The sequence below is a fragment of the Heloderma suspectum genome, chromosome 4, assembly GCF_057233095.1.
Source record: "Heloderma suspectum isolate Gila_16-S chromosome 4, 16-S_ref, whole genome shotgun sequence".
Classification (NCBI taxonomy): Eukaryota; Metazoa; Chordata; class Lepidosauria; order Squamata; family Helodermatidae; genus Heloderma; species Heloderma suspectum.
Genome location: NC_139461.1, coordinates 197182094 through 197190816, shown reverse-complemented (window position 1 = coordinate 197190816; position 8723 = coordinate 197182094).

Here is an 8723-nt window from a genome sequence, read left to right as displayed (position 1 = left end):
GGCAACGGCAAACCACCCCGCTACAGTCTGCCATGAAAACGCCAGCGCAAGTGGCATCCCTCTAGGGGTCAGTCTTGCACAGGAGAAACCTTTCCTTTCCTTACCCCTGTGTTTAGGATTGAGGTCTGAGGCTGCAATCCTGACCACGCTTTAAATTCAGTGAAACTTGCTGAGTAATGATGAACAGAATTGTGCTGTTAGAGTACAACTGAATTCATTGGGAGAGTTAAATATGTATGAATGTGATACCAATGGGACTTAAAGGTAGTTAACTTTGGCTGGATTGTGCCCTCTCTCCTTTTTTTGCCCAAAGATGATCTCCATTCCCTTTTTTAAAAAAAGACAAATTGTGTATTTGGTTAGTTCACCAAGTGTTTGTGTTTACAGATGGCCTAGCTTGGCAATCGCAAACATTCTGGGAGTTGGAAATCTGGTGGGAGTTAGCACAGTGCCAAAAGTAAAGTGTGACAATTACGACTCAGCTCCATGCTACAGCAACTCATAACTCAGCGCTATTAAAAACTCCATGAGGTGTCCTGATGTCCCACTATCAGGTAGTTGCCTAATTACACTGCAAAGTCAAACAACATAAAGTGATAGAGAGATTTTGTTTTCCCCATGCAGTGGGGTGGAACACGTGTGACATTTTTACCTGGAAAGCCTACCCCCAAAATGATGTGTACAAAGCTAAGAGCACAGACATCTTCTACTCTTTGTCTCTGAAAGCTCTTTTTAAGGCTGAATACATTCAACATCCAAACTTCTCTAACTATGTGGTCCTGATCCAAATATATGTACACACATCAACCCCAGTTGAATACTGTGACATTCAGGGAAGGAGTGGCTAGGGGCACTAAATCTACCTCCATGCTTTCCCCCGGAATAGCGGATTGACAGTGTTATGGGAATAAGTACACATACGTTTGGCTGATAAACTATAGGTTATTACAAACATACAATATAACACAATGTTAACACAACAATGTCCTTTTACCAAAACTGGGGAGGGATTATAGCTCAGTGGTTGGGGAGGACCTAGCTCAGTGGTAGAGCACATGCCTTGCATGCAAAAGGTCCCAGGTTCGATCCCTGACATATGCACATAAGACTAGAAAAAATTCTGCTTGAAACTCTGGAGAGCAGCTACAAGCCAGTGTCAACAACAGGATGGCCACTTATAGATTGCCAAAATAGAAGAATTGATTCAGCAAAAAGGACAAAAGAGGGCACAAATTTGCATAACATTTGAATATTCTGATGTATATATAGTAGGTGCAAACTTAGAAATAATAACCATACTTTAAATAGAAATACAATACATCTCACCATAATTTTATTTATTATTTATTTCATTTATGTCCCGCCTTTTTTCCTCCTTAAGGAACCCAAGGTGGTGTACATAATCCTTCTCCATTTTATCCTCACAACAACAACTCTGTGAGGTAGGTTGGGCTGAGAGTCAGTGACTGTTCAAAGTCACCCAGTGAGCTTCCAGGGCCAAGTAGGGACTAGAACCCAGATCTCCCGGCTCCCATCACAGTCCATCACGCTAGCCACTGCATCACACTGGCGCTCTGTGCTGTAGTGAAGATTGACCAGGTGCTCTGTCCTCCTGCTCAGTCTGCTGTCCAGGTGCTAACTGTTGATGGGCAGCATCTAGGCCCCTGCTGGCTCTCCCTCCTTATGGTTCTTTGACTTTAAACCAGACTTGGATCAACAGTCCATCAAACAGAGGGCTGTCCTCTGTAAAGTAGGAAACCTGGCTACTCTAGTTGCCTATACTGGGCTAGATGACCAATGGTCTGCCTCAGTATAAAGCAGGTTCCTAAGCTCCTTTTATAGGGTCTATGTGTTGCTATTGAGCTGTTTGTCATAGTTCATTAATCAGTTTGTAATGAAATCAGGATGTACCTTTATGTTTCCACAGGGGACTGCCTGAGCTAAGTCCCTCTTTACCATCACAGAGAGTGCTTCCCTGCTTTTCATTATGATTCCACACAAGCCCAAGAAGAGTCTTCTATTTACAAATGGGTTAATGAGTTGTATGGCACAGTTCTCTGTCATTACAGTACTTAAAGCAGTGTAGCCACACATTTAAATCAAGCACTGTTTGTTCGTTTGACATTCTAGAGCACTGATTCAATCTGTCGCCTGGCCTTTATTTAGTAGGCATTTGATTGTCTTCTTTGTGCCAAATAAATAAATAAATATAAAGAAAGAAAATAACACTAAAATGCTGGATGTATTTTCATGGCAACTTCTATTTAGCCTGTGCGTGCCAGAAATAGGCCTTCTTCATTAGAAAATGCCTCCATCCCCAAGAAGGAAACTTGACTAGGGACTTAACGGATGATGCTTTTGGAAAGACAATACATTCCTTCATAAAGCTAAAACTACAGATGTGCCAGCTGGACCCCTGTAGATGATGGTTACAAGCACTAGATGTAATGTGAAAAGTAAATGCCAAATTGCCATGCTAATTAGTTATGGGTGAATACTCCCTTTTTGACATGATGGAGTTTGGAGGCTGTAAACTAACTGATTAGTCAAATAGCTCAAAGTGGGCTAGATGAAACAACTATCCGGTGGATCCACAGCTGGCTACAGAATCAGACTCAAGGAGTGCTTATCAATGGGACCTTTTCAAACTGGGGAGAGGTAACAAGCAGGGTCCCGCAGGGCTCAGTCCTGGGCCCAGTGCTCTTCCACATTTTTATGAATGACTTGGAGGAGGAGTTGCAAGGAATGCTGATCAAATATGCAGATGACACAAAACTGGGTGGGAAAGCTAATACTCTGGAAGACAGAAACAAAATTCAAAGTGATCTCGATAGACTGAAGTGCAAGGCAGAAAACAACAGAATGCAATTTAATAGGGGTAATTATTATTACTACAAGCGAGAAGGATCTTGGAATTGTTGTAGATCACAAGCTGAATATGAGCCAACAATGTGATGTGGCTGCAAAAAAGGCAAATGCTATTTTGGGCTGCATTAATAGAAGCATAGCTTCCAAATCCCGGGAAGCACTAGTTCCCCTCTACTCAGCACTGGTTAGGCCTCATCTGGAGTACTGTGTCCAGTTCTGGGCACCACACTTTAAGAAGGATGCAGACAAACTGGAGAAGGTTCAGAGGAGGGCAACAAAGATGATCAGGGGACTGGAAACAAAGCCCTACGAGGAGAGACTGAAAGAACTGGACTTGTTTAGCCTTGAGAAGAGAAGACTGAGGGGAGATAGGATAGCACTCTTCAAGTACTTGAAAGGTTGTCACAGAGAAGAAGGCCAGGATCTCTTCTTGATCATCCCAGAGTGCAGGACACGGAATAATGGGCTCAGGTTACAGGAACCCAGATTCCGGCTGAACATCAGGAAAAACGTCCTGACTGTAAGAGCAATACGACAATGGAACCAATTACCTGGGGAGGTGGTGGGCTCTCCCACACTGGAGGCCTTCAAGACGAGGCTGGACAGCCATTTGTCAGGGATGCTCTGACTTGGATTCCTGCATTGAGCAGGGGGTTGGACTCAATGGCCTTGTAGGCCCCTTCCAACCCGACTATTCTATGATTCTATGATTCTATGATTCTATGATTCTATGATTCTATGATTCTATGATTCTATGATTCTATGATTCTATGATTCTATGATTCTATGATTCTATGATTCTATGATATCTTCAATCAACTAACTCCCTGTGGAGCAAATATCAGAGGCTGGATGCAGGTGAACTCAAAGCAGCAAGCCAAGGACATTGCGTCAATGACTGGAACCAACTGTGAGCTCTGGGGACTGGAAACAAAGTCCTATGAGGAGAGACTGAAAGAACTGGGCATGTTTAGCTTTGAGAAGAGAAGACTGAGGGGAGATACGATAGCGCTCTTCAAGTACTGGAAAGGCTGTCACAGAGAGGAAGACCAGGGTCTCTTCTCGATCATCCCAGAGTGCAGGACACGGAATCATGGGCTCAAGTTACAGGAAGCCAGATTCCGGCTGAACATCAGGAAAAATTTCCTGACTGTTAGAGCAATATAACAATGGAACCAATTACCTAGGGAGGTAGTGGGCTCTCCCACACTAGAGGCATTCAAGATGGAGCTGGACAGCCATCTGTCAGGGATGCTTTGATGTAGATTCCTGCATTGAGCAGGGAGTTGGACTCGATGGTCTTACAGGCCCCGTCCAACCCTACTATTCTATGATTCTATGATAGCCAACAAGCTGAATGCTGAAGTGAGAGATCAGGACTGGGTAGAAAAGTAAATAAGCTTCCAGCTATTCCAAGCAGCCACCCTCTGCTTCAGATGCTGCTTTCTATCTGCAAAGTTCCAAATATCTGTATCAGTGGGCCAATTCATATGTTATGAGTTGGCTTGGCCCTGAGATGTTCATGCAGGTGGCCTAATGTGAGCTGAGAGGGCCCAGCTGCAGTAGCAACCAAGTACTTGAGATCTTAGACTGCATTTGTTCTGAAGGCTAAGCTGGAATTCTTCAGAATCCTGCTCACTCCTGCTTTGTGTCTTCCTCCAAACAGGAGCAGCTAAAGTAACAAGGAACTTACCAGGGTGGAAAAGCTTAGTGTTATGTCCAAACCCAGACCCTGGCTGGTTTGTCACTCCTCTAACAAGGCAGGATCCATAAGCCGACTACAAACTAGTGCAGTGCTGAAACCCCACCTGCCCTTTCGCAGCCTCTTTGTTTCTCTGCGAAAGAGGTGGTCATTTTTCTGCCTCTTTTGTTGGGTTGCTGAGAATTTTGGAGAAATTTCTCAGGGTGCAGGGCTTCAGGCGCTTACCTTACTGGAAGGAAGTGGCAGAGGGGTGTGTGCATGTGCTCTTTCTTTTACCACTTCCCGCCATTCTGTCCTTGGAGCCCTCCGGCTGCTTGAACTTCTTAACTCCTAGCGGACTTCAGCAGGACTTCCTCCCTCGGGGCTTTCCAGTGCTGCTTGCTGAGCACCTGAAAGCTGAGCGAGGAATTGTTATTTTTCTTATTATTTTTCTTATTGATGTTAAAAGGACTTTTAATAATAACAAAGCAAAACCAAAAATGTCTCTCTCAGCTTTCAGGCACTCTGCAGGCAGCACACAGGGAAACCCTAAGGGAGGAAGTCCTGGCTAAGTCCTGCAGGCTGCTTTCCAAGAAGCTGGAGAGGCTGCAAGGACAGAACAGGGTAGGGGGAGGAATGTTAAAAGAAGAGCACCCCACTCCCCTTAGCCACCTCCTTACAGTAAGATAAGCACTGTAACCCTACGACCTGAGAAATTTCTCTGAAATTCTCACCCCTTCCACAAATTTTCAGGTTAATTTCTTTTTGAATCTCCCCTGCCCTGCCCCGGCCCGCCCCATGAATGGTAAAAAATAAACAGATAAAAAAAATCAGCACAGTGCACAAACCCTGGCTTCAAATTCTGGTTTGTTAAAGGAGAGGCAAGCCAGGCATCTGGCTTCAGCCAGAATGGTCAGTTTTTCGGCCCTGGTAAGTCCTTGGTTATTTTAGCAGCTCCTGCTTGCAGGAGGAGCCAAGCACAATTTATTAGGTGGAAGCCATGCACCAGTAGTTTGGTCATTACTGATACGCTGATAGAATTTTTGTGTGAATGCAAACCTTGTCCAAGATCCCTCATAGACATTTTAAATGGCTAGGTGCAATTCAGCTTCATTTCATTTTAACTCCCGAGGCAAAACATTCGTTTACGAGGTTTTCTGAAGCCTGCCCGAGCAGGCCGTTTGGGGGGTCGCTTTTCATAATGCCTGCATGGTCATGATCCATGGGGAAACAGGTCTTCTGAAGGACCAAACAAATCTAAGCGATCTCTATGCAGACTGCTGCAGCTGCTAATCATCATCCTATCTGAGAGTTCATTCAAGGCACTTTAATACATGGCTTTCATAATCTTTACTACAAACCTGTGAGGGAGGTTAGCATCATTATCCCCATACTGTAGGAGGCTGTGGGAAGAGTGCTTTCCTAACATCCCCTAGCGAGTTCATGGGTGAGGTGAAATTCAACAGAAGAAAGGTCACAGGCACCCTGACATTAAATGTCCTGTGTATTTTGAACAAAGCTATCAGAGGCCTTGCTCCAGGTGCTTCCAGCAAATGAGGTGAAGCAGCTGAAACTCTGCCAAAGCTAACACAGGTCACATATTACTTGGTTCAGACATCTTTTCCCTTTGTGGCTCTAAAATCATAAAGTTGCACCTAGGGCATGGAAGGTGACCTCCAGCCCATGGGCTTAATCTGCCCCATGGAGGCTCAGGCTCCCTCTGTGAACCCTGCCCACTCCTCTCCCCAAACCGTCCCCCTCTCATAGCCCACTGGAGACTATGGGGGCTTTGGAAGGAGGCGGGGAGAGGAATCCCCTTGTTATCTGTGATCACAGATCACAAGGTGGTTTCCTTGGGGGAGCTGCAGCTATGCAGACAAGTGAAGCTGAGCTGAGCAGTTTTGCCTTTCCTGTGTTGTCCTCTCCCAATGCGAGAAGGTGTGGGGTAGGCAAAACGGCTTCATTGCACACAGGCCTTTGCCAATGGGAGAAGCACCATGCACAGCAACGCTGGTTTCTGGCCAATACACCACGTAGATCATCCAGCTGAAACACAGGCCGGGAAACAAGTGAAGTCGGGGAGCGTGGCCCCTCTTTGACATCGTTCAGCCCTCAGAGGGTGGGGGGTATCCCCCCCAAAATGTAGTTGCTCACGTCTGTTCTGGGGGAGTGGGGTGAGAATCAGGCAGACCAAATATTCAAACATAGAGTATCTGATCAGAATTTATGGACATAAAGAACTTGTAACAGGTATTCAGCAGTTTCCTCAGAACCTTTGGGGGTTGGACTCGATGGTCTTATAGGCCCCTTCCAACCCTACTATTCTATGAACCCCTTCAAGAGGGCACACTGCACACACAGAGAGAAAAGCAGGGCAGAGAAACCCACAAGAGGAACAAAAACTCAAAATGCTCAGACATCAGACATCCTCAGCTCTGTAGAAGCCCCTTTCTCCCTCTGGGATGCTGAGGCAGGCTCGTCTGGCTGATACTGCAGCTTCTAGTAGTAATCTGCTAGTGTAATTTACAGTAACCAGTACAGTAAGTCCCAGGCCTTCTGCCTTATGTGGTGGACTTTCTTCTGCTGCTGGCTGGGCTGACAGAGGCATTTTCCCCCCTCTCCTTGCAGGTGATGACATGGAAGCAGTTTCAGCAGGGTTTCACAGACACCTAGTAGGAGCAGGGTCTTTTTAGTTCTGGCTCCAGCCTTCTGGAATGCTGTCCCCCAGGAAGACTCACCAGGCTCAGACAGTACTGTTTCATGCATCAGGCCAAATCCCAGTTATTTCAGATAGCTTTGGGGTTAAACTGAAATTGTTTCTATTTTGTTTGGGTTTTTGGTTTGGCCCCATTTTTGTTTTGGCTGGCTATTGTGGATTTTTTAAATCTGTGATCAAATAAATCACATTGTTGTTTACTGTTTTTGTTTTTATTTTAACTTTTTCAAGCTGCTCTGGGGACCTGTTGAAGGGCAGTGTGTGTGCAGTTAATTTCTGCTGCATTTTTCTGTCTGTGCTTCCACTGGATTTTTTTTTTTTATCCTGCTGTTTTTAGTTTCTTTTCTTTTGATCCCTTTGCTGTTAGTTGGTTTCATGATTGAATTTTGTCAGCTGCCTTGATTTGTTTTCTACAACAGTCTGTGGGCCACATACAGCCCCCCCCCACTGCCCTCCAAATTTATCCAAATTCTTTTGTTTTAATTGGGGGGGGGGGAGGTTTCATAGTGACAATGGAAGGCCCCAAAGATTAAAATTAGCTTTATTTGCAAGCTAATTTTGACCCTTGTAGCACTTTGTAGCCAGTACAGAGCACCGAAAGGTCAAAATTACTTTGCAAATAAGCTAATTTTATGCGTTGGACTGTTGCTGGACTACCTTGTAGCCACTGTGGATACCATTAAAAAGAGAGAGAGAGAGAGAGAGACGCCATATGAGGAGTGTGGCCCGGGGGGAGGTAGGGAATTGTACTCTTGATTTATTTATTTATTACATCTCCATGCCACCCAATAGCCAAAGCTCTCTGGACAGTTCATAAAACTTAAAACCATAGAATACAACAATATAATCAAACATCTTGCCCTGATTCAGTATAAGGCAGGTCTTTCTCTACACATTTTGATATAAGGACTGGCAGATTCTTGTTTAGTCAGAGCCTTGTTTGGTGTTCATCGCAACAGCTTGCCACCTCTTTCCACAATCATTTCAGGATTGCCTCAAACCCCTCGTGAAGTCATCAAGCAGCTTATCTTGTCTGAAGCTAATCTCATTATAGGAAATCTTGTTTACTGGACATGCAGTTCATAGATTAATTGTTGATTAATTCTTTCCCTCTTCTTTCTAATTCCACCCTTAGAAGATTTACCATCCATCCAGGACAGAGCCTCAGGATGAGTTCCAGTTAAATGTATTCCAGGAGTCTAACACCACCAAGCACAAAAGATTTAGCGACATCTCTACGAGATGCTAAAATGGCAGTGTGCTCTTTGTGCTGAGATGTGTAGTTGACGGAAGTCCTATGAAACATGCAATGCCTAAATATTACCTTTTCACAGCCATGTCTCGTTGGAAATAAATTACTCACAGCTGTGAATGCTTTTCATATAATTGGAAGGACTGCCGTCCTTTGATGACTTATGCTGGAGAAGTGCCATTCATTAAGTTCATGGGAGATATCAA